This window comes from Anabrus simplex, chromosome 1 (genome assembly GCF_040414725.1).
Source record: "Anabrus simplex isolate iqAnaSimp1 chromosome 1, ASM4041472v1, whole genome shotgun sequence".
In the NCBI taxonomy this organism is placed as follows: domain Eukaryota; kingdom Metazoa; phylum Arthropoda; class Insecta; order Orthoptera; family Tettigoniidae; genus Anabrus; species Anabrus simplex.
This window is the reverse complement of record NC_090265.1, coordinates 205,477,553-205,505,218: the sequence shown is the minus strand read 5'-3', so window position 1 is coordinate 205,505,218 and position 27,666 is coordinate 205,477,553. Positions and strand designations below refer to the sequence as shown.

General features: G+C 39.4%; 1 long non-coding RNA gene across 1 annotated transcript in view; it reads right to left on the bottom strand.

Annotated features, from left to right (window-relative positions):
• Positions 1 to 27,666, bottom strand: part of LOC137498364 (uncharacterized) — a 911,326-nt gene that overhangs the window by 388,292 nt on the left and 495,368 nt on the right. The window lies entirely within an intron of this gene.

Genomic DNA, 27,666 nt, shown 5'->3' with positions numbered 1-27,666 from the left:
CAGGAGAACACCAGCCAGCCGTCCGTCTGGCGAATACTGCATGAACATAAATTTCACCTATACCATCTTGAGCTACACCAAGAGCTCCATGGGCGGGATTTCGAAGCTCGAATAGAGTTCTCTCGCTGGTTATTAGGCGGGCTGGAAAATGATGCAGCATTCGTATCGCATATCTTGTTCTCGGACGGATCGCGCTTTCACAATAATAGGGGCGTCAATCGTCACAGCATGCACTTTTGGAGTCCGGACAATCCTCACCGGGTGCGACAAGAGGCCCATCAAGTACAATGGGGAGTGAATGTTTGGTGTGGAATCTTGGCGGATCGCCTGATTGGACCTTATTTCTTTGAGAGCCATTGGACGGGCCCATTCTACCTGCACTTTCTGCGTCAGGAACTCTCACTGCTGCTGGAGGATGTGCCCTTGCATGATCGTTTGACCATGTGGTTGCAACAGGATGGAGCTCCACCATGTTCGACTTCGCCCTTTCCAAACCATCTGAACAAGGAACTGCCAGGGAAATGGATAGGACGAGGAGGCTCCGTTTCTTCGCCCGCCAGATCACCGGATTTGACGCCGTTAGACTTTTCCTTGTGGGAACATTTGAAGAACGTCGTTTACACTCAAGCGCCGGAAAACCCCGACCAGCTCCGGCAACTCATCACCGACGTTTGCCGAGCAATTACACCTGGAGTGCTTCAGCGCGCAAGACGATCTATTGGACACCGGGCCCGAATGTGCATAAACCAAAGCGGTCATCACATCGATCATTTGCTGCGATAAAACATTGTCATGGCAGTTGTGTTACGGTCTGTATGTGTCCGGCCTGCTAACTAATCGACCCCTCTTAGGGCCATAAACACATTTACTCACACACAATTTGCATGAAAGCGGGTATTGAACTTAAATTGCGTGCGGTACGTATTAAACAAATATTTTAAACATTCATAATGTTCTCCCTGGACTCTAACCTCTCACCTGACATGCAAGCCCGCTCCTTCACTCCTTTACCAACTACACTACAGTTCCTTACGGCACACTGGGCAGTTTACAGCAACTATTAGGTTTACTGCGAACACAATATCAGTTTAGCGTTTCGCCGGCGTGTCAGGTTTATATGATCTAGAAGGTACAAGCATGTCTTCCAGTGTTTAATACTCGTGTAACGTTACGGTCTCCTATCATGGTGAGGTGGTAAATACTAAGATATCCGGTTGTATTGTCTGAGCATACCGACAGGGCAGATGTTTTCAGGACGGCATGAATAGTGTGGGTTGCATAAAACTACACTGGAAGGGGCGGCCGAAACACGCTGTATTACTTTTGCCACTATACTTATGTTGCTATTACACTTATGTTATATTGTATTTCATTTTGTATTGGTTGAACTGTGATATGTAAACTGTGATTTTTGTTATAATTTTATTTCCCCTTAGGCCTATAACATACCCTATATTACACCAATGTATACACCACCTGATCAAAAATATCCGCACATCCCTGTGTAGTGAGGAATTGACCCCTAGATGTGAAGAGAAGCGGACCCGAGAGTTTTAAACGAGGCGTAGAGTATTTTGTTATCAGTAGAGAGCAGTACTGTAACATCAGAATAGGTCGGTCAGGAGAGCACAGTTACTTCGAACGTGGACTAATCATCGGATGTCACCTGAGTAACTAATCCATCACGGACATTTCAACCCTTCTAAAGCTGCCCAAGTCGACTGTATGTGTTGTATTGTGTAGTGGGAGCGCGAAGGAACAACCGAAGCTAAAACAAGACTAGACAGGCCACATTTATATCACGTCCAGGGACCGTCGAGCATTGCGGAGTGTGGTTGGACCAGTAGTCCTGCCAGCGCAATGATTGTGTGTCGGGAGTTAAAGGAATGGGGTACAATGGTCGAGCTTTTGCTCATAAGCCTAAAATTTCTGTAGTCATTGCTAAGTGACGCTTGAGGTGGTGTAAAGTGCGACGTCACTGGACAGTGAATGAATGGAAATGAGTGATTTGGGGTGATGAATCATGCTATACCCTGTGAAAATCCGATGGAAGTTGGAGGGGCGAATGCCTGTAAAATATTACCTGCAATCATATGTAGTGCCAACAGTGAAGTATGGAGGAGATGGTGTTATGGTACGGAGGTGATTATCGTGGTCATGGTATGGTCCCTTATTGGGTTTAAGAAAACTCTAAATGCGGAAGGATATCAACACATTTTAAATCATTGTGCATTGCGTACAGTAGAGATCCAGTTCGGAGACGAGGATTGTTTGAAAGAGCATGACAATGCACCCTGTCATGAATCTGCATCTATGAGGCAATGGTTTGTGGAAAATAACATTCCTGAAATGGACTGGCCTGCGCAGAGTCCCGATCTGAACCTAACTGAACACATTTATGATGAGTTAGAAGCTAGAATGTCGACTTCGCTCCAAACCCTAGCGTTCAACGTCACTACCTTCTCTGGTTTCGGCTTTTGAGGAAGAATGGGATACTCTTCTTCCACAAACATTCAGACACCTCACTTAAAGTGTCCCCAGCAGAGGTAAAGCCATCATAAAGGTGAAGGTTGGACCCACCCCACATCAATGGCCGATAATAGGGAACCTGACACGATTAAATTCAAAGGGAAATTTCAGATAGGTGTCCCGATACTTTTGATCAGGTAGTGTACTAATTATGTGAGATTGTACATTCTCCCTTTCCCCGTCACGGCTGGATGTACATTTTTGCTTTTTACTAAGGTTAATAGTACTTCAGATTTTATATCCTCTTCATATTCTATTTTTTATATTTAAATTAGCGTGTTTATACTGAATTTTGCCTAATTATATTAGCCAATCATAAGTTATATATCCTTCCAGTTAATGAGGTCAATTAGACACTTCTATGTAATTATTAGTAGAACATCAACTTACCGTTTCCTCTGTCCTTCCTGATTTCGTTGGACTTCAATTGATAATATATCACCTGTTTTGGAAGGTATGAGATCGACATGCGGGTGACGGGGTCAACCCATCGAAGTTAATGTTTCATAATCGTAGTCTTAGTGGTGATGGTATATATCATTTCCATTATACCAGTAAAAAGTGCAAGACCATCTCCGTACAGGCAATGAAGGCCCTTGGAGAAGTTGAAGGTAAAGGTTTCTACTGTTCGTAACCTCGGCACTAATTGGCATAGTGTGCTTAGCTCTATGCACGGTCGCCCTTTTGCCCGAGACATTAACCTGGAGCTCATTTTTGGTATGGGCTGAGTGAGCCTTGAGGCCATATGCAACTCCAGAAGTGGGAATCTTGTTTCTTATTTTTTTTTTGGAATTCCTGCCGATATAGGCTTACCAGTACTCATGTTTATTCGATGGGCCTGCGAATTTACTTACGTATTCTTCTAAGAATGTGTGTATTGCATTTTTGCTCAGATGTTTCAAGTGTCATCTGTAAAGACTCGCATTCATAGGTAAGTCGATGTCTCAATTGCTTTGTAAGCTTATAGCTTTGTCTATACGCTTGAGTCATGGTTGTCGACACGCCTTTTAAAGGGACGACCAGAGGCCACTTAAGCTCATCTTTGACAATAAGGATTTTCAGAGGTTTTTTCAGCATTTGTCGAGAGTGACTGCTTAGTTAATGAAAAATTTTCGATGTTGTACAGGGTCTTTCTATTGATGTGATGGAATGTACTGCCTCGTTGAAGCTCGATGCACCGGGCGAGTTGGCCGTGCGGCTGGGGGTGGGGGGGGGGGGCGCAGCTGTGAGCTTGCGTCCGGGAGATAGTGGATTCGACCCCCACTGTCGGCAGCCCTGAAGATCGCTTTCCGTGGTTTCCCATTTTCACACCAGGCAAATGCTGCGGCTGTGCCGTAATTAAGGCCACGGCCGCTTCCTTCCAACTCCTACCCCCTTTTCTATCCCATCGTCGCCATAAGACCTATTTGTGTCGGTGCGACGTAAAGCCACTACTAAAAAAAGTTCGATGCAGATTGCTAAATAAGTTGTTTTTGTTAATGTTAAAGTTCTAACCCGATACTAGTAAATGTTTGGTTAAAAGCATTCAGAATTGTTTGTAAGTCGTCTTCTGTACTGCCTAGAACAGAATTACCGTTTGCGAATTGGAGTTACGTAACAGTGAATAAGTAGGTATTCCCTCGCAGTCTCCAAGTAATATCCTATCACTTATATGCAATATTTCCGCATCCGGCGATAAGGTTTCTCTCTCAGTCCTTGATCTTGACCCTAATGCTTCGGTTAGAATGGGTTCAAAATCGTCCTGTATACTGTATGCTTCATTAGACCTCGCCGTTACTTCATTCTTTCACATTTTAATGCAACAATACTAATTACATTTTTTTATTTCACAGGTTCGTTCCGGTGTATAGTCTTTATGACTGGCGTAAAATGAACCCAATGAACTGCTCGCGGAGTTGTGAAAAGGATATAGACTACTCAGAAGAGACAGTTAAGGTTTCTCCGAGAAGTTCTCTCCCCTTCTTCTCGTATGGCATTTTTTTATCCTCTTCCGTCTATATTTGTAGTCTTCCTTTTTTTAGACTGCATGTGTGGTTGAAGAAGTAGGGTGAGGAATCTAATGTGAACATAAGGGTGCATCGAAGGGTTTTAAAAGATTTATGGAAATCCTTCTTTCTTTCTTGAATATATTTAAATAGTGAGTTGGAGTGGCATCTGTGGTTTATTTAAGAGCATGGAATAGTGTACGACTGTGCCCTCGTAAAGTGCGGCAAAGCTTGTTTATGACCCGGCTAAGTCCATGCAGTATCTTTAAGCACAGCGTTAGCTATTAGCATGCGTTTTATATCTGACATGAAGGGAACGTGGATATATCCCCAGTTTCACGTGCTAGGCCTGTATTCTTTAAAATATCGTACTTTTATCCGATAGGAATACATTTCACTGGAAGAAATGCTTAGCCATCCTTCAATATATAAAGCAGTACAGTTAACTTGTGGGAGGGGTGGGGGGAGTGCATGCACGAAAACATATTTAAAAACACGGATAATCCCACTACAATGAAAATTCATGGAATAACTTGACTTTCTCTGCATACACTGTACAAGCGATGATAACTTCTTCCATTTTTGTATTTACTTGAACCATTTTAGAAGTACGGCGTCTAACTTTTCATTAGTATATTTTTTGACTTTTACCTTTTGTAAATGGTATCGCTATTACGCATAAAATCATCAAGGTTTTTTTTTTCTTTAAAATGTGGACAGTTTGTACGCCAATTCCACATCTGCCGCCAAATTAGCACTGATTCTTCTTTCACGATTATTTCTTTGAAAGTCGCGAGAATGATCGCTGGTAAAAAGAAGTGGCAGCAACGGGAAGAGTGCTGGGGGGGGGGGGGGGGTTACTCCGAATGAGGAGCTGAAATCTACGGTAGGAATGAACCCCGAAGATGATGTTGAACGCAAAAACCGTTTTCGGTGCTGAGGTAATATGAGGCGAAATGAGGATAGTCTTCCTAGCAAATAATGGACTCTGCCATGGTGGGTAAGGGATGTAGAGGGAGACCAGGCCAATGACGGTTAGAATCAACTTCTTTATGATTTAAAATTGGGGGATGTTGAAATAATTGAAGCTACAGAGCTAGGTTTGCGAAGGAGTTAGTTAATTCATAGAGGCTTGCAGACCGAACGCTGGGAGGGCTAGCAGTCTATAATGAAGATTTATTTTATGTATTTATGTATGTTGAAATTTTGTCAAACTGAATTCAATAAACGAAAGGGAAGGAACAAAAAATGATATTCACATGGTATTGTAGTTAATAAAATAATACGGTAACATAAATAACAAACAGAACTACGAGAAAGAAAAAAATAATTTGTACCTGCCCAATATGTGCCCAAGTCACAGGGTGTCTGTGGCTTAATAATAATAATAATAATAATAATAATAATAATAATAATAATCACCATCATCATCATTTATGGCGTGTGATCTCCGAATATGCCTTGTGCAGGTCTTTCGAGTTGACCCCGTCTGTAAGAATAGGCCCTGCATAAGATTAATTCCAATGCCCAAGACGACACAAACACCTAGCCCTCTAGCCAGGGCAATTAAATATTGAAAGTTAAAAACACCGACCCAGTTGCGACTCGAACCTGGGGCTCCTTGGACCAAGGGCAAGAATGTTAAGCATTTAGCCATGGAGCCGGGAATAATAATAATAATAATAATAATAATAATAATAATAATAATAATAATAATAATAATAATAATAATAATAATAATAATAATAATAATAATAATAATAATTTAATATTCAGAGATGATGGTGCCTTTATGGAGCAGTATTTAACGTCCTTTCAAATGCTACAGATTTTCAAGAGAATCTGAGGTGCCAGCATTTTGTCCCACAGGAGTTGACGTGTGTCGATCTCAGAGCAGCAGTTGGCTAGTCATTATCAGTTCGTTCTCTAGGTAACGGGCTCAATCTCGGCCTAGAGTTCGGGGGAGTTTGAGGATGTTTAAATGCCACAACTCTCTGTCATTGGCCTGTGGTATGTTAACGGGCTTCTGTGGAACAAGGGCTCAACAATCCCATGTCTCTTAAATGTTGTATCAGTTAAAGGAAAGTTTAAAGAAGCCATTAACGCATGATAAGCCAGAGACAAAAAGGTGCCAACGAACTCAGCTTGAAACTAACCAGCTATCTCTGGAGCTGAAGAAGAAAGACTTACTGACTGCGCCACTGAGTTAGGATTATTATTATTATTACTATTATTATTATTATTATTATTATTATTATTATTATTATTATTATTATTATTATTATTATTATTATTATTATTATTATTTAGTTTGTTTCGACCCATAAAGGATCACATAAAGCAAATAATGATTTGTTGTTGTTATTTTTCTTGTTCTTCCAGAATTCTTTTATCATGTCGCTATGTTTAGCTCGACGTTCGTCAGTCCATATTCTCCTGGATCTGCTGGGCTTATCTTCTGAAGAAACATCCCAAGTGTAGATCATATGTCTGAAAGATTTGTTGTCTTCGTTATCTGTGGGTGTGTTTTTGGCGTTATTGAGATCTGTTTGGACTGTTTGATCCAAACCGTTGTCATCTGTAATGTTTGTGAGTACATCAATATTTTTTCTTTGTTAGTCGGTTGTCATCTAGTCTCATAATTTGTCCATAAAATTGCAATCGTCGTTTACGGAAATCTGTTTCAATTTTGAGTATTTTTCTGTGATCTTGTGCGATTGTATACGATATCCTTCACCTGTAAGTTTTGTGCCAATGATTTTTCGGATGATTTTCCTTTAAGCTTTCTTGATATTTTCGAGATCCCCTTTATAATTGAGGTTTAACGTCTTACTGGCATAGAGTGTTTCAGGTTTGACGACCGTCGTGTAATGTAGAACTTTTGTGTTAATTCTCATGTATTATTTTATTGTGGGTGATTGCGGTTTCCCCAAATGCTTTCCACATTTTGAGTTCACATGTTTCTTTTTTTCTTTTTTTGTGCTATTCTTTCTGTACCTGCAGGTTCAATGATTTCACCTAAATATTTGAAATGATTAACCGTGTTTATTGTGCCGTAGGCCTATTTGGTTACCAACGCTTGTGGTTCAATGTGTTTTGTAGCCATAAATGCATTTTTTGTGAGGGAGATTTGTAAACCAAGTTTCTCAGCACATTTTTAAAGACTTCAATCTGGTGAATTTCATTCTGCTCATCTCCAGAGAGGATTGCCAAATCATCAGCAAAGGCTAAGCAAATATTGTTGATATTATTCTGTTTTCTTCCTAACATGACAGGTTTCCAGATGTTGAGACTTTTCATTTCCTTTTCCCATTCTTTGATGACCTTATCAAGAACGATGTTGTACAGCAACGGAGACAGTCCGTCACCCTGCCGGAAATCGGTTTTGATGGGAAAAGGTTGAGAGATCTCAATAATAATAATAATAATAATAATAATAATAATAATAATAATAATAATAATAATAATAATAATAATAATAATCTCTTCCGCAAGAAAATATTGACGAACGGGCTAAACCGAGACGAGCAGCCGAAGAGAAGACACAGTGCCCCTTGGACAGAGGAGCGTAAGCAGCCCACTCACAAAGAATGAGGGAAATTTGGGCTCTAAAGAAGGCCAAGTTCAGTGTCAAATGCAACAAGACTTAACGTGGTCCTTCATGGCCCCAGCGAATTATATATATATAATAATTTAATTAATTATTACTACTAGTAGTAGTAGTAGTAGTAGTAACGTGCTGACTTAGCAGCAAACTTTCCACCTGGATGTCTAAGTGTCGAATCCCTGTCGATAAATCGTATGGCATCAGGATTTTATTTTTCAATCTGCTTTACGTCGAACCGACACAGGTCTTATGGCGACGATGGGATAGGAAAGGGCTACGAGTGTGTCGGAAGCTGACGTTGTCATATTAAGGTACACTCCTAGCGTGTGCCTGGTGTGAAATTGAGATACCACGGAAAACCATTGTCAGGGCTGCCGACAGTGGGATTCGAACCCACTACCTCGCGAGTTTATCAGGAAGAGCATCCGGTCTTAAACAACAGGTCAAGAAAATGAGCCTCCAGCAACCCGAGAATTTCTAACGTAAGCTGAAGAAAATATTAAAAGGCCGGCTCATTTGCTGAATGGCCTCCCGTTCGGAGAGTCCGGAGTTCTATGTCAGGCCAAGCTGGCGATTTTAGGTAAGTCCCATTAATTCCTCTAGCTTGAGTATTGGATGTTTGCGTAGGCTATGTTTTAGTACACATCTCCTCATCGCCACCATCAGAGAAACACTCGTTACTAAAAGGCACGAACAACATCCGGGCGTAAATCTTGGCTTAATTCATAACTTACGTAGTGTCAACCCCAAATAATTGGGAGAAGACAGGGAATAATAATAATAATAATAATAATAATAATAATAATAATAATAATAATAATAATAATAATAATAATAATAATAATAATAATTTCGTGTGGCTATTTCTAGCCGGATGCAGCCCTTGTAAGGCAGACCCTCCGTTGAGGGTGGGTGGCACCTGCTATATGTAGGTAACTGCGTGTTATTGTGGTGGAGGATAGTGTTGTGTGTGGAGTGTGAGTTGCAGGGATGTTGGGGACAGCACAAACACCCAGCCCCCGAGCCACTGGAATTAACCAATGAAGGTTAAAATCCCCGACCCGGCCGGGAATCGAACCCGGAACCCTCTGAACCGAAGATCAGTATGCTGATTATTCAGACGAGTCGGACATAATAATAATAATAATAATAATAATAATAATAATAATAATAATAATAATAATAATATACCTTAACAAAAAATACTTTCTCCAATATAGTTTATATCTGTCAACAAAGGGTCAATAATTGGGACAGTTTTCCTAAGGGTTTGTTCAGAAATTGGTGCGTAGTTTATGGCCATCATACTGTACATACGTATTTAACAGAAGGAAGTCCTTCTCTTACTAGAAAATCGTGTCTCTGTATGAAGGCTGCCTTGAAGAAGCCAACTGTATTGTATCACGAGGCACCTATTGTAGTCCATGTGCGTATAAATATGCCATAATCTAAAGAAAATGACAGATTGTTCTCGATATTTGCCAACTTGGTCGCTACATACGGACACACACCCAGTGACGTCATTGGGGCTTTGTCATTGATTAAATATGGAAATGGCTGGATCGTAAAATTTTGTTGCTCGTCGATAAAAGCAGGAGATAAAACATTAGACCCACAACATTCCCGAGCTTTTACTAGGTCAAGCTAGCGGCGTGATAGGCTTATAATATGTGTGTTACCGTTTTCCGTGTTTTTTCTTTCTTCCTTTTAATGTTGCGTTCTTAATAAATACCTAGAACCTGATATGCAAGTTGTCGTGAAATATAATCACATGAAAACAGCTCTCATCAGATCTTCATAAAATGTGGTCCTTAATAACTTTATCAACTTCGGATGAAACATAGAACACATGAGATCAGATATAAAAGTGAATTTATCGCCAGGCACTTCAATCCTATTTGCTTCATCGTTGAACTAGGGTTGTACACGAGGTGCATGATTTCCGTCAATGGAATGTAAATACACTTTGATAACCTATTTTATAATTATATTACTCTGTCATTCCACCATTCATTTTCCACCACCGCAATCCAGTTCACGTCACATTGCCAAATGCTGTTCTCAGCTGAGTCAGTCCATCGTAACCCAAGTTTCCTTTAGTCTCACTTTCCCGTGATCTGCAGTAACATGTTAAAAACATGTCTTCTTCTGTTTCATCCCGGCCTTTTTCTCCCATTTATTGGGATCCACACTTGGTGATATTTGGTCCAGTTTTACCACTGGGTGCCCTCCGTGACACCAACTCCATATGGAAGGATGTACTGACTATTGTGTGTTTCTGTGGTGGTTAGTAGTGTTGTGAATGTTTATGAAGTGAAGTGTATTAAAAGACGACCACAAACGCCCAGCTATTGGAAGAGAGGAATTCGTCGCACACAGTTAAAATCCCTGCCCCAGCCGGGAATCGAAACCGGGGCCCTCTGAACCGAAGGCCGGTTCGCTGACCATTCAACCAAGGAGCTGAACACTCAAATGATCGGTTTCTTTCTCTCCATTTGTATCCATTTCTATTTATTTCCATATGTATTAATTTATCTCATTGGCTTTCATTGACTTCTCTGAAATTTATTTTTTGTTATCTGTACTCAGTTTCCATTGATCTTTGTTGCTGATTTTGTCTGTGTTGCTTATATCTCTAACGACATTCAATTTACTTTGTACACTTCTGTTGCCAAGAAAAAAGAGAATCTAAATCCGCGAGAGCGAGCACGGCGCAAAAACAAATTCAAAATTCAAAAATTATCATAGAGATTTCGTTATGACTTAAACGGGTAAGTTACACTCCTTTAATTCAAGAAGTAGTTTAAATAATAATATTGCCCTAAATTCTGTCTGTCACATTCCTAACATCATAGAACCACGCAGGCTTATTAGCAAAACGTATATTGGACAAAATGCATATTCAAGTGTAAAACAAGGAATATTTTATTTTATTTTATTTTATTTTATTTTATTTTACTTTATTTTATTTTATTTTATTTTATTTTATTTTATTTTATTTTATAGCAACAGAAGATATACACAGTGGGGCGCAGATTATTCTGTACAACGGTCGTCTCAGTTTTCGTGTCGGAAAGAGCATCTTAGTCTTTATCCTTCTTTTCTTATAGGCCTGCCTTTGCACAGTAGTGCAAACTCTGTGATAGAAAATACTTGCATGTTATATCCTCCTGCTTTTTTCCACATAAAATATTTTAATTCACTTTCTAAGTAATTGAAGTTCTCCACAACCTCAATGTCTCCTATTTGTATGGTCCCCTTCCTTTTCCCCACTCCTCATATCAACACAATTATTACCCTGCTTTTCTTTTTTTTTACACAGATTCTCATAATTCTTCTCTCTGTAGCTATCTTAAAATACTGGACCCTCAGTGATCTCCGGAGTTAAGTGACAATGGACCCGGCAACCGTGTGGATGGGTAGCTAACGTTGTGTTGCCAGAGGCGTAGTGGATACGAAATGGCCACTCGATCACACGTAAACCGCATTTGAGAATGCCTGATCAGATCACTGATCCCATGTGCTGGCTGGGGAGCACTGATTATCTACCGACGTCTTTGGTTGGAGAAGGCTTTGTTGGGCAAGTTAAAAAAGACAATCATTTGCTGAAGAATTCTTTTTCCCTGTAACAATCTCATAGATTTGCCTTTGATGGCTTATACCACGTCAAATAACTCCTCTGGAAGAAAATTCTACACCTTGGTACTCGTTCAGAATCCTAGAATTTATAACGTTAATCCAATTTTATTACTTTCCTTATATTCTGTTATTCCTTTCGGTATTCACTTTACAAGCCACTGCGGATTAATTAAACGCCTTCAAACTCCTCTAGTTCTATGGTCTCATTTAGGTGAAACTTCTTGTCTTCAAGGAGCTGCCTAGCCGAGGCGGTAAGGGCGTGCTCGGGTTACCAGGAAGAACGTGGGTTAGATTCCCCTTCACGAAGTTCAAACATTTAAGAAACGAGATTTTCAGTTCTGGTGCGGCGTATGCCACTAAGATTCACTCAGCCAACACCAAAAATGAGTCCCAGATTCATTTCGGGATGCAATTTCAGCCGCGAATAGAGCTAACCCGGCTATTCCATTTCATGCCGAGGTTAAGAATAGTGGAATTCTTCACCTTCCACTCCTCCTAGGGCCTATATGGAGATGTCTTTACTTTGCCTTGCTTTGGTTTTCTTGATATCTTCAAACCATTTGTTATTGTGTGTAATCCTAATCATCGTTGTCTGAATGTCCCTCTGCTTCCCCTAACCTCCGTGACCGTTGTTATCCTAGATAACTACTCCTTCTCCACTCGCCTCACATAAAACCACCATCGAATCTGTCGCATACTCACAGCTTCATCCATAAAATTTCTTCCTAACTTTGATTTTATTCCCCTTTGGGAGTACCCTCTTCCTATCGTACCAGCAATCATTCTCTCTCGTTGCACGTCTGTTACTTCCAATATAGTCCGCCTCTGTAGTGTAACGGTTAGCACTATTAACTGTCGTCCTCAGGAGCCCAGGTTCGCTTCCTAGCACTGCCAAAGATTTAAAAAGAGCAGGAGGGCTGGATTGTGGTTAAAATGGCATATGCAGCTCACCTCCTTTAGAGGTGTTCCTCAAAAGAGCTGCACTACCTCGGAACAAGGATACGAGTTTGCTTACTCACTTCCAGCATACGAATAAGATATCCCACATCCGACATTCATCCAGCACATTATTATTATTATTATTATTATTATTATTATATTTATTATTATTATTATTATTATTATTATTATTATTATTATTATTATTATTATTAATCTTCAAGCAAAAATACAATTTAAATGTATCCTTACTGAATTATCGGTGCTCGTACTTGAACAATTTTATGTTTTAAATTCCGCTATGTATTGTACAAATCTCCAGATTCACCTGACTATAGTAGCATTTACTCGACTGATGGCCAGAGCCCATCACCACAATAAACCGGCACGAGAGTGTGGTATGTAGTTACTGAGTTATTTACGGTTCATTTAAATAGGACCTCCGTTCAAATAAAACTTCTTTTAAACAGGCGATATGTATCAGAGAAGTTTATTGAACTAGTGACTACATTACAGAAGCACCCTATTAAACATACTGGTTTTGACGTTTACGTTTACACTTATGTTTCTTAGTAAATTGTTTTAAGTACGCTAATATTTAAGTTGAAGGAACTGCAAACACTGTGCGGTTAAACGGTTATTTACTTCTCTTAAATAGCATCATTCATCATAGATGTATAATAAAAGTTGTATTACCATTTTGAAGATGCCTCGCGGCTCGAACCTCTCGCCATAAAGTATATAAGTGCATTTTAATGGCAAATATTTCTTTCACAAACTCCAGCCACTGAAGGAGTGTTTTATGGTCTGTTTATAGCACCGTATTAGTCCCTACTGACCGCAGCAGCGCTATCATTACCGTTCATGATATTTTATTTGAGTGGGGAGGGTTGGCCCACCTAAAGGCTATGCATGGTAGCCGAAGCAAAGTCAGATTGATCTAATCAGGGGTGTCAGACATTCCTTATCGTAAAATTACCCGCTACGATGTGAACTGTAAAGCTGCAAGTGATTGAAATTGCTTTAGATTTAAGAGCACACATTGTTAGGAGATTTACTGTCAAATTGTTCACTTTTGAGCGTACTGTTCCCCAGCAAAGAGAATAAGAATAAGAATAAGAATAAGAATAAGAATAAGAATAAGAATAAGAATAAGAATAAGAATAAGAATAAGAATAAGAATAAGAATAAGAATAAGAATAAGAATAAGAATAAGAATAAGAATAAGAATAAGAATAAGAATAAGAATAAGAATAAGAATACGAATAAGAATAAGAATAAGAATAAGAATAAGAATATACCGAACTCGATAGCTGCAGTCGCTTAAGTGCGGCCAGTATCCAGTAATCGGGAGATAGTGGGTTCGAGCCCCACTGTCGGCAGCCCTGAAGATGGTTTTCCGTGGTTTCCCATTTTCACACCAGGCAAATGCCGGGGCTGTACCTTAATTAAGGCCACGGCCGCTTCCTTCCAATTCCTAGGCCTTTCATATCCCATCGTCGCCATAAGACATATCTGTGTCGGTGCGACGTAAAACAAATAGCAAAAACAAAAAGAATAAGAATAAGAATAAGAATAAGAATATCCTCCTCTATGGTATAGTGGTTAGTGTGATTAGTTGCACCCCCGGGGGCCCGGGTTCGATTCCCGGCTCTGCCACGAGATTTGGAAATTGGTACAAATGCTGGAACGTGATCCACTCAGCCTCGGGTGGTAAACAGAGTGGAGGCGGGGGTTCTATTTCGTCCTCAGCCGTCTTCGAAGTGGACTTCCAGTTTTTCCCACTTCTTCTCCGGTCAAATGCCGGGATGGTATGTAACTTAAGGCCACGTCTGCTTCCTTCCCTCTTCCTTTTCTATCCCTTTCAATCTTCCCATCCCACCCATAAGGCCCCTAATCAGCATAGCAGATGAGGTCCCCTGCGCAAAGTGCATGTCCCCCTTCCCAGTTGTATCCCCCGACCCAAAGTCTCACGTTCCAGGACACTGCCCTTGGAGCGGTAGAGGTGGGACCCATCCCTGAATCCGAGGAATTACCAACCCTGGACGGTAAACGGATTAGGAAATAATAATAATAATAATAATAATAATAATAATAATAATAATAATAATAATAATAATAATAATAATAATAATAATCATCATCATCATCATCATCATACTACTACTACTACTACTACTACTACTACTACTAATAATAATAATAATAATAATAATAATAATAATAGCCGGGCTGAGTAGCTTGAACTGTAGAGCGCAGGCCTTCTGAGCCCAACTTGGCAGGTTCGATCCTGGCTCAGTCCATTGTTATTTGAAGGTGCTCACATACGTCAGTCTCATGTCGATAGATTACTTGCACTTAATAGAACGTCTGCGGAGGAAACTTCCGACATTTCGGCATCTTCCGAAACCATAAAAATGTAGTTAGTGGACGTAAAATATATAACATTGTTATTATTTTATAATGAAGGAAAAGGCTGAATAGAAATATACACAGAAACCAAGAAATCTATAAGGCATACTACAGTATGATGGAATAAAATACTTCTATCAAAATCGGCTGCAACAGTATTTAGTTCAGATTACGACAAGTACTGATATTAACAAAAAATGGGAAATCATAACCTCACTAGTTCAGAGGGTAGCAGATGAATTCATTGGAATGAAGAAGAAATTTAGGAGAAAAACTGGGCTTAAAATATGGAACAAAGAAATTTCAGAAGCTGTCAAGAAAAAATAAATATTATACCTAAAAATGATACAACATCGCAGCCCACAAATTGAGAAAGAATATAAAAACAGAAGGAACAAGTTCAAGTCATTAACGAGAAAACTCAAGCAAGAATCATGGGATAGGTTAATAAACTCAATAGGAGATGATATCTATGGTAGGCAAGAGTTGGCGCTTTAGTTAATGAAGCACCTCAACAGTAATGAAAGAGAAACTGCTAATATAAATGTAATCGAAGAAGAATCATGGATACAACACTACAGAGAATTGTGGCATAACGGAAAGTATGGAGAGAGAGTCGGGAAGATCAAGATATGGATAACGACGTTGAAGGAATTGACCTATTGGATATAGAAGAATTTAATACTCTTCTGAAATCCTTCAAAAGCACCGGGATAGACAATATAAATATGGAGTTGTTCAAATATGGTGGGGCCATTCTTAAATTTACATTGTAACATTTAATTAATCTTTGTTGGAAAATGAAGAGATATACCCTAAGAATGGAGGAAAGCTAAAATAATATCACTTTTTAAGAAAGGAAATCGAAGGTTTTGCAGTAACTATCGAAGAATAAGTTTATTAAATGTTGGCTATAAAATATATGCCAGAGTAATAAACAATATACTTAAAATCATTGCACACAATATCTTATTGGAAGAACAATATGGATTTAGGAAAGGCAGATCCTGTACAGATAATATATTTAGCCTCAAGCAGACACTGGAGAAGAAAAGAGAATTTCACTTGAATACTTATGTCGTTTTTGTCAATTATGAAAAGGCTTTAGATAGATAGAGAACAGTTATGGAATGTAATGGTAAAAATGGATACCCTAAACATCTTATTCAAGTTATCCAAAGTCTGTACAAAAGGACGAGAATTGTGTTAGATCTAGGATACGAACTAACGGAAGAAATAGGCCTATTAATTAATCAAGGTGTACGTCAGGGATGCAGCCTCTCTCCAACGCTATTCAATATATATATATATATATATATAGATGAAGTAATCAGAAATTGGAAACGAATTGTGAACCCTAGAATAAAATTGAACACAGACACATACATAAATACTATGCTCTTTGCAGATGATCAATTTATCCTTCAGGATGATGAAGATAAACTCCAGAAATCAATACATTAGTTAAATACCATTTGTAAAAGTTATAATCTTCCGTTATCCAGAACGAAAACCAAAGTTATGTCATGGCAAGGGAAGTATATTATCCTATCAGAGCTAAGATAGTAATTGACAATCAACCAGTAGAACAAGTCTCAAATTTTAAGTACCTTGGTTGTGAAATATCTTTGAATATTGATGACGAGGTGAAGAAGAAGCTTAATCGATTTCAACATATGTGTGGGACAATTCGCCGAATACTGAAAGGAAAAGTAAGAGATGATACCCAACTTAAATTCTATAAGACTATGTCTGTACCAACTTTTTTTATATGGAAGTGAGACATGGGTGGATAAAACAAGCTATAGGAATAAAATTCAATCATCTGAAATGAGATCCCTGAGATCAGTGAAAGGATACTCCCTAAAAGATAAAACACACTCAAACATAGTTTAGGTCTACTAAAAGGACATGAACACTTTCTAGTAAATAACGGTGTTTTTTTTTTTTTTTTTTTTTTTTTTTTTTTTTTTTTTTTTTTTTTTTTTTTGTATCCTGTGGTGTGCAAATAAAAAGTGTAGATCTGATGCTGATCATGGAGCAGGCAACTTAGAGCTGTCCTTGTTCGTTTGGGAGAAACAATTTGAGCGTTCGTCAACGCCTTCAACATGAAGCACCCGACTTTGAAATCCGTTGATAACTTATCGCGAAGCAGGCGCTTACTGGGAAATAGAAACTGCTGGCGTTTACTGTAAACTGAAAAAGGTGAACTCAGCTGCGCTGATCACGGGTGGACAACCGGGGAGGGGAATAGAATGGTGGAATTAGCTGGGAGCCTTCTTTCCTCTACAGTCTCGTATGTCTTCGGCTACCTTCAGAACGGAGAACACAGTTCGAGCTCTTGCAACGCACATGAATACGATTTTAAAAGAACCAAAGGCAAGTTGGTAAGCCATAATTTAAATGTGTTTAGTCGAGAGATTTCAGCAGGGTATGGTTACGGGAATGGTCGCTGTTGGGCGAATGCATCTGAGCTGCTGGATAGTCGAGGAGGGGAGAGGGAGATTGCAAAATATGTCACCCTGTCGATATTCTTCTGCAAAATTTAGTGTAAATCAAATTATAATGCGTTTTTCTCCTTCAATATTTCTTCCTGAAACCAATAGTAAGGGAGATAATTCTAAGTTTATATTTCACGCTTTCCCATAAGGTACTTTAATATTGTGCCATTTCACCGTTCTATAGTTACTATATTTGGAACAAAAATGGCGCTTCGGCTATTAGCGGGTCAGAATAAAAACAATTAACAGCTGTATGAACTGAAGAGATGATAAATTCAACCGGCAATCACAGAAGGAATTCTTTTTTTAGAAGGCAGTGCGAAAGAATGACGAGAGCGGATTATTTAAATCCATTATTGAAAAAAAAAATCTTCCATTAGAAGAAAGGATTCTTAATTGAGCACTACACCAAGAAAGACGGAATCGCGTAAAGAAACCCAGTAATAATTGGAGAGTTTAGTCTACTGTTAGAGATAAGATCAAGTCCACGATAACCCGCCGAACACCAGCTGTGTTTGACATATACGTGAGATAAAAGACCAGCTGATAAGAAACGTCAAGTTGGAGCTTCACTACGTCACGGTTGGGCTCGGAACATTTTATTTGCCCGATACTGCATAACATCAAGAGAACTGAAGTAGACGGAACAGAGTGCAATCCTTAAAGCACATAAAATTCATAACGTTTCGGTGAGCAAGGCAGTTTGAAACAAGACGATATTTAGAGTCTTATAGGCAAATTAAGCGGAACAGAAAACAAATATACTGACCACATTAGCATTACTAAGCAGATTACCATGTATAAATCCACTAATGCCTTGTATTATTCTGTCCTTGATGCAATGGAGGCCATCATGATGTTCTAAGAAGCTGAGGCGAGGACTACTCTGGCTATGGTAACGCTTGACGAGATGGATGATCCAGGAGGATAGTAGTCAGCTGTGATGACGAGATGATTCCTTGTTACTTAAGCCGAACCAGGGAGCAAGACCTACCATCCCATGACGATCAACAGCGAGATGGAAGCCAGATCCAATAAGCAAAGATAAGTCCCCATTTAAGTCGTATCGTAAGTAGAAAACCTTATTCTTTGGGTTAATGCATAATATATGTAGTAACATTTTGTGTGCGTAATTAATATACGTGTGTGTGTTCACAAGGAAATAGGTATTCATCCAAAGTTACCGTAAATTCCAAACATAGGCGTTAAAGTACCAGTGAAATGCCGTTCGTAAATCTGTCAATATGAGAGTGGAGAAGTGATTGATATTTTTCATAATTTGTTGTCAGTGAAATATTAGAGTATTATGAGGAACCTAATATTTATATGCATGATGGTTTTAACTAAGAGCAAGCGTAAAGATCGTATTTAGGGAATATTACAAGGAAATTTGATGGCACAATTTTAAGGTTACAGTGTACTATTTATTTGATACTATGACAGTAATGGTAATGAATATATATATGTGCAGGTGATAGTACATATGTTGTGTTTTGATGGAATGAGTGCTTCAATTATAAATGCTACGCGATAATGGAAGTGTTAAATAATGAATATAGTTAGCATATGAGTTGCTAGTGTATTTTGATGGTGATAGTTACTGTTATTTAAGGTGTCGGTCATAGTATTTCTTCGAGAAATGGTAGTATGTGTGGGTTGCACATGCTAAGGTGTCGGAGGTGAAACGTACTGTTTCTGATTGCTATTTTATTCCCTAATATATATATATATGATACAGTTTAGGATACGATCTTAATGCCATCACTAAAGAATTAATTGAATAAGTAGGATCTTCGAAGAGCCGAGAGATCACTTACGTAAACATTTAGACTTTCACTGACATAACTACGACTGTTTTCATATATTCTCACTTACGGCAAGTCAGTTTACGATTTATTTATTTTCTCTTGGAGCAATATTAGACATCACTGGTAACTTAGACTTTCATATGTGGATTTTAGATGAGGATAGAGTCTTCCTATGTGTCAGTTTTTCCACACATGGTATTTCGTTGGAATATTAATTGTAATATACTTGGAAATGTTATGGTAAGTCATATACGCACTTTAGCTGAAATTTAACCATGAATTAAAGGAATAATTGAATAATTTAGCAATGTAATCCTTACGATGGAAATAATTTGAAGATGCTTACGACTTAAAGTGGACTTAGTTTTGCTTATATGGAGGCTAGTTGGTGCAAAATATGAAACATTGAACAAATTGAAACTTCGAATAGAGTAAATACCTGAGAATCAGACAGTAATCTTTTCACACGATTTTTCTACTGTGCGTGGACATTGAGATGAACTGTTTTCAACCGAGTGATATACATTTCTGTAATTGTATGTGAATTTAATTCAGGCAATTGAATCTTGATGATTTCGAGAAGCAACTTAGTATAATATTCAAAGATTCCAGATCTTAATTAATTAATTAATTAATTGAGTCATTAATTATTAGCCATTTTCTTTGCGTTTTCCTCATTTTCCAATTGAACTTTAATTTGAATTGTATATAGTAGGAATATAGTTTATTTTACTTAGAGCTTTCGGATGCATCCAAATAATTCTTTCATTACAAACATTATAATAATCATAATTATTGCAATTATCCAACTTTTTCAATTATGTTGAGTAATTTTACTTATTATGTAATTTAATTATTTTCTTTTCATTTCAATCCCTTGGAAACTACTTAGTTAGAATACAATTTTTCGATAGGCTAAGATTATGAGTCAGATGAATAAGGCCTAAATTCATTTATTTATTTATTTATCAGAGGTTTTCCCAAACCTATTTCTTCAAGACAACATCAATATATTTATTGAGAAACTGATTGAATAGGAAACCTGCTATACTGTATAAATGATTTTCAAGGTAATCAACGTTTATTCCAATTCATCCATAAATCAATTTATGAATAAAAGCTGAGTAGAGTAATATTGAATTTCTTTCAATGTCTGCTTAGAGTAAGTACTAGATATAAGCTTGGAATGATTAATTTTCATTGCGATCATGATGATATCATGTACGGTGTTCTTGGCAAGCCACGATAACCTGATTTTTGCGATAAATTTTGGTATCAAAAATATACGGTAACCGACTAATAGCGTGTTGAAGACGTTCATTTACGTAGGTTGGTATTTACCGTAGGCCGTCGGTGTTTCTTTCTCACGCGGAACTCACAACCCAAGAATATTCGGCAGATGAAATTATTATCAAGAGCTAGTCTGGAAACTCGTGTAATCAACCTGGACGCGGGATGGTGCAATATGAAGTTTAAAAATTATATCTCCAGCGGTCTTCGCGTGATGTTGGAACAGACAGACAGACAGACAGACAGACAGACAGACAGACAGACAGACAGACAGACAGACAGACAGACAGACAGACAGACAGACAGACAGACAGACAGACAGACAGACAGACAGACAGACAGACAGACAGACAGACATATTCCTTTGTCGTCGTTCAATTTCGACGGGTGATTTCGAATTGTAAAAGACTGAAACTGCCGCAAAAATCAGAAGTACGTCATAATTTTATTTATACAGGCCTAAATTACAAAACTGTAGAGAAACTACATTAATAATATTACAGAAATGAATATGATGCTAGGCACTCTTATGTCTTTAGGGTGAGAAATCATCTCTTAAGGCCGATGAATTAGCACGATTTGGTCAATGACGAAGGATGGAGAAGGCAACGAGAAACAGTTCCATTAAAGAATCTTATGGTATCCCTAATCCTACCGGGCAAAATCTATACAAAATGGTTATTCTTAAGAAGAAACAAGTTTACAAGAGGTTTACCAAAATATCCGATTTTAGGACTGGAACTTGGAATGTGAACACGATGAGTGAGAAAAGTAAAGTAAGGAATATTAGGAAGGAAATGGAGATACAGAATATCACAACTGTAGAATAATGTGAAGTAAGATGGGAAGGAGGAAAAGAAGTAAAGGTTTAATCTGGAAAATACCAGATGGTTTTCAAGGTAGGACGCCGCAAGGAAGATAGCGTAGGTTATTGTACAATATATTTGTTTTAGATAAGAACGGAGTTAAGGTATTGTCCGTCGGTGAACGAGTGCTAACGTTCCAGATTTCGACCTACTCTACCTTATTTATTGAAGTGTATATGCCAAAGTCAGAAGCAGATGAGGAAGAGGATGACAAGATATGTACACAGATACAGGAGCCATTTGAAGAAAATGGAAAGGACTTTGTAGGAACGATGATAATAAGATATTGAAACAGCATGATTGGGAAGGGGAAGGAGACAAATGTAGTTGGAGATTCGGAAAGGGGAGAGAAGCTGATATAATTTTCCGAGAGCCATGATCATCAGTACACGAGCTGTTGAACAAGCTGTCCCAAGCCTCAAATAAGGAGCAACAACAAACAACGGGCCCACCATTGAAAGAATTCACTTACTTTGGCATGGATCGAAACCATGATTTTCAATATAAGAAGCACGTTTGTTAACCTGGAGACTACCGGCGCTGTCAGAAGACCGGGGGCAAAATACCCTTTCAAGAATCAGGTCGACCTAAACTATAGAAGAATGCAAACAATTGAAAAAGATGTGATTTAGATAAAATGATCGATTGGTGTTATTGATGTATCCACTGTAGCGGCCATATAAACAAACAAATGTGATCAGTAATCGCTGCAAGACGTTACTGAATGTCTTGGTCGTGGATGTCTTTTGCCTGTCGTAAAGTAGATGCAACTGACTGCTGAAGGTAGCACAAGGTAGAGGGAACATTCAGGAATGTGGGCCAAGGAAGAGTGGATGGGTGCACAAACAACATCACCGATTGATGCTCATGGTTGTCATTATTATTTCAGTCATATTGCTGTTAGTTTTACTTCCCCAAGGTGGAGGAATGTTGACGCACAAGAGCCGTTTTACGTGTCGATAAATCCACTGGCACGAGGTTGACATTATTTGAGCACTTTTGTATACAACTACGCAGATCCCGGATCGAAACCACTAACTTTAGCTCAGAAAGCCAGCACCTTACGGTCTGAGCTACTCAACCCAGCAACTAATGTTTTAAAGGGAAACCAATCCCACTTAACTCAAATCAGAATTAAAATAAAGGGAAGGATTCGACCTTTAGCAGAGTGGAGGTATCGATAAAAGAGCCCGGCTCCATAGCTAAATGTTTGCTGGCCATTTGTCCAAGGGGTGCCTTGTCCGATCCTCAGCTGGATCGTGGATTTTAACCTTCATTCTTTAATTCCGATGGCTCGGGGGGCCGGATGTGTGTTCAGTTTTCAGCATTAGAAATCATCATATGTAGGGACTCATCTCACAGAGACTCAGCTCGCCTATGAGGCGTCAACCCGAAAGACCTGCACCAGGCCTCTCCGGAGGCCACACGCTATTAAAAATCAATAAAAGGAAGCCCTAATCAAAGATTCCAATAGTCTCACAGTCCTGATAATCTTGGGGTCCCGAGAGAACAAGTGGTGGCCAAGAGAGGTCGGATAAAAAACAGGGAGACGAAGAGATTGAGGCAGGTAGTAATGGAAGTAATGTCGGACTCAACTAAAGGTCTTGTGGTTGCCTCCCCACGCTCTCAAGCTGAATTCCTCAGGAATCTTCACTAGACATCACTTACGGCAGAGAGGATACAACAGGTGTTTATTATTATTATTATTATTATTATTATTATTATTATTATTATTATTATTATTATTATTATTAATATTTCGATTCGGCCATATGATGAGCACGTCAATTCAATTGTTTCTTGCTGCATCGAGCTTTAACATCCTCCCAGTACTTTCAAATTATTTCTCGATGCCGTTGATTCCTTTCGTCAGTTCGCTTCTTGCCTGTTGGGAGCTTAGGTTTTTCTTGGAACATCGGTGTCTTGTTAGTTTCAGATTAAGGGGGTCACGCTCCCAGATATCGTTGTCTGTAATTCCCATTTCTTGTAAATCTTTGTCCACCTCAGTGAACTAAGCTCCCTTGGTTTTCTTTTCGAGAAAGTAGGTCAAAATCCTATTTGTCAGTCGCATTGGGTTCATTCTTGGTATATGGCAGTAAAAGGTAATTCACCGTTTCCTCATAGTGTCAGTTATTTTTTCCATATGCGTGCGAAGTTCGTGGTTGTGCCATCCCTTATATTTCCCGTTTTCTTTTACTGGGCTCAAGATTTTTCTTAGAATTTTCGTTTCCTTCAATCCCAGTTTCTCTCTTAGTCCCTCCAGATGCTCTGCGGGGCACTCTCCAGCGTACAAGGCCTCTGGACGGATGACTGTCAGGTAGTCTAAACTTGGCATTTGTAGATATGGATTTCTTTCTGTAAATGGCCTTTATTAGATTATATGCCATTTCCATTTTCCTGATCGTGACTCGAAAGCTGCCTTCTCAGACAGATTGCGGTCTATCTACTCACCCAAATATTTGAACGCTTTGTTTGCTTGATTTTCCTATGTCCTACGTCTAGCTCTTTGGGCGCTTGCCTGTTATTAGTAACGAATTCTGTTTTCTTAAAGGAAATCTTAAGGCCCTCTTTTGCTGCTTGAATCTGGAGTTCATTAATTTGCGCTGCGGCTGCATCTAGGTAATCCGAAAAAGTGCGAGGTCACCTGCGAATGCAAGACAGTGAACTATCAAGTTCTGTTTTCGTAGCCCAATCTGACCCCATTTTCAGTCCTATTAACGTTCATTACTTTTCGCCACACTCCGATGACATTTTCGAGCACGCAGTTGAAGAGTGAAGGTGACAGTCCATCTCCTTGTCTTACACCAGTCCTGATTTCGGAGGGCTCGGAAATTTCACTCCTGGATTTCACTTTGAAAGTCGTGTTGGTTAAAGTTTTCTGAATAATTTCTCTTGTTTTGTAGTCCAGTCCCAGTTCTTTCAGTATGTCAAATAGGGTGGGTCGATGAATGGAGTCATAAGCTTTGTTGAAATCAATAAATGTCACTACAATCTGTTTGTTTCTAAGCTTCAGATATGAAATACATTTAAGGTTAATAATAATCTGTTCGGCACATAATGGTCCCTTCCGAAATCCTCCTTGATATTCTCCTAATGGATCCAAATGCTCTTCTGCTCTAGTTTGGAGGGCTTTATGAGAGGATTGTGTAAGTTACTGCGAGGAGAGAGATGCCGCGGTAATTGTTCACATTCGTTCTGTCGCCTTTTTTTTGTGAAGGGGGTGGAGCAGAACTGTTGTCCAATCATTAGGGAGTTCCACCTTTTCCCATATCTCATGATAATTTCTGTTAGCTTATTGATAGCTACGTCGCCAGCATGCTTCCATAATTCGGCGATTATGGAATCCTCAGCTGGTGTCTTGTTGTTTTTAAGCCACTGGGTGATCTGCATAACTTCTTTTGTTGGTGGTGTAGAATCCGGGTTTATATTTTGATTTTCTTTAAATGAGAATTGGAGCGGGGATTCTGGGATTTCACAGTTAAGGAGAGTCTCAAAACAATTTGCCAGGATATTGCAGTTGTCCTTGTCTTTATAGGCAGTTTTCCCTCAGGATTTTTGAAATATAGTCTAGGTGGAATGCATTTAGTGAGATTATGCTTGAAGGTTCTATAGAAATCTCGAGTGTTGTTCTTCTTGAAGCCTTGTTGTATCTTTTCCAACCAATTTTTATCGTAGGTACGTTTTACCCCACGAATGATTTTTGCGGCATGTTTCCTCACTAACATTAAACGCTTCCAGTTATCTGAATTCTTCTGAGAGTTCCATCTCTGCCGTGAGAGTTGCTTCTGCCTTATTGCCACATCACATTCACTGGTCCACCAGGAATGTTTCCTTCCTTTTGTTAGCGGGACCGCTTCTTTAGCTGTTCTCACCATGTCATCTCGTAGTTGTTTCCAGTTCTGTGGATCTAAGGATTCAACCTCCTGAGTAAATTCGTGATTCGAGTATAACTGCTCTGTGTCAAAGCTGTTGATCTCTGTTCAGCAGAACCTTATGATATTTCTTGGAATGGGTTTAACTTTGATTTTGGAAAGGTAATGGTCGGAATAAAGACTTGTGCTTCTAAGGATATTTACATTATTGGTCTTTCGGTGTGCCTTGTATGAAATAGCCACATGATCGATATGGAATTCGCCGAGATTAGGATTTGGGGAAGTCCACGTTTTCTGCTTTCTTGGCAGGTGTTTGAAAGCAGTAGATTTCATAACAAGGTCGAATGCCTTACAGAGCTCCAAAGTCAGTCTCCGTTGCAGTTGGTTCTGTGATGAGCTGGGTAACTTCCAAATATGTTTCGGAATTTTCCTCCTAGACCAAGTTGGGCATTGAAATCACCAAGCAAGATAATCACATGCTTGTCAGGAATTTTAGATAGTATATCCTCCCGTTCTCCCCAAAATTAATCCGTTCCGCCTCGGCCTTTTAAGTTTGTCTGATTGACTGGCGCATGCACATTAACCGTAGTATACACTTTGCTCATGCATCGGAAGGTGAGGATAGATACTCGGTTGTTAGGACAGCCGAAATCTACAACCGAGTCCAGAATCCGTCTACTGACAGTGAACGCAGTGTCAAGGTGAGGGATATTCCTTGCAACACGTTTACCAACTTTGCTTTTAAATATACTATACCCCTGAGACTCAAACCTTGTTGCTTGAACTGTCGTGATAAGAATTTGATGTTGGGAGAGTGTGTCAGTGAGATGCTGAGTTTACCAGTGTTCAAAAGGGAGTTCACATTAACGGTAGCAAAGAAGTTCCAATGTTTGTGGTTGATCTTTAGTGGAGTCTCCGATACTTCCAAGCATATTGGTGCAAGCTGCCAAGAATCCGAAGACCTGCATGCATCGCTGAAAGCGATGGTGGAATGGCTACCACCTGGAGTAATAGCTTTTGTTGAATTTTCATCCATGACTTCTTCAGACAGCTGAATAGCTGTAGTTGGGGTTAGTGATATTTCGCACCGGCCAAAGTACTAACAAAGTTGTGAGGCTTGGAGCCCCCAGCACTGATCGGCTCGCCGACCCAGTTTCCCGCTAGGATTGGTTACCCAACCTTCCACTGTGTTGCTCGTCTTAACACGGACACCTCGTGTAGGTTACGTGCTGGAGTTGGAGTGAAAGAGACTAAGTTGGATTCTCTTGCTGAATCCAATAAGTTCAGATTGCAGGTGACATGCAACGACGCATTTGAGTCCCATTTTCCCGGAGCCACACGGACTCCTCCCGGGTTTAATGACCCGCTAACTATATCTATGTATTTCGGAAGGAAATATGTGACAGAATATTACAAATTTTGGAAACTAGCACATTTGCTATGCCATTTTATGTTTGGAGGAAAGCAAATGAAGAATAAAAGAAAGACGGAAAAAATTGTTCTAATATCTAGTAATCTTCAGAAATAGTGGATTATTATAAGGTAGCTTGTACAGTATGTATTTCCCTGTTACATTGTGTAAGGGTAGCATTCGTGTATCTCACCCGGAGTTCCTGGGTTCGATTCTCGTCCACTACATTGAATTTTAATTCTGTATTGTGTATTGGAAAGGGTTCATTAAGCCTCGTGAGACGAACTGGGAAGCTGTTTGATAAGGGACGCAGCACAGCCGGTAACAAGAGCCAAGCAGTTCGACTGAGGATATCATCACACTGTCGACGTGACACTTCGATACCTATAGGCCATATTGCTCGGCAGCAGTAGTGGTTATTATTGTTTAAGAGTGGTGGTGATTAAGGGGCAGTACAACTAGGTAACCATTCTCTATTAACACTAATCAGTGTGAAAATATGGAATGGATCCTACCGAAAAATGAAGGTATCGGCCAAAGAAAGATAAGGGTCATGAAAGGCGTGAAAATGGTACTCACTGTGCGTCGAATGTTCCAGTACCGTCGGGGTGGAAAAAGAACAAGAGTTGACCAAGGGAGGTCGGAATACATGAAGGTGAGGAGCCTGGCACAAGTGGGTGGAAGTAATGCTAGGACACAGCTAAGATCCCGAGCTCGCCAACTCACACTTCCAGGTTAAGAGCTCCTGGAACCCGTTTAGTCGCCTTTTACGATAGGCAGTGAATACGTGGGTGTTCTTTTATCGCC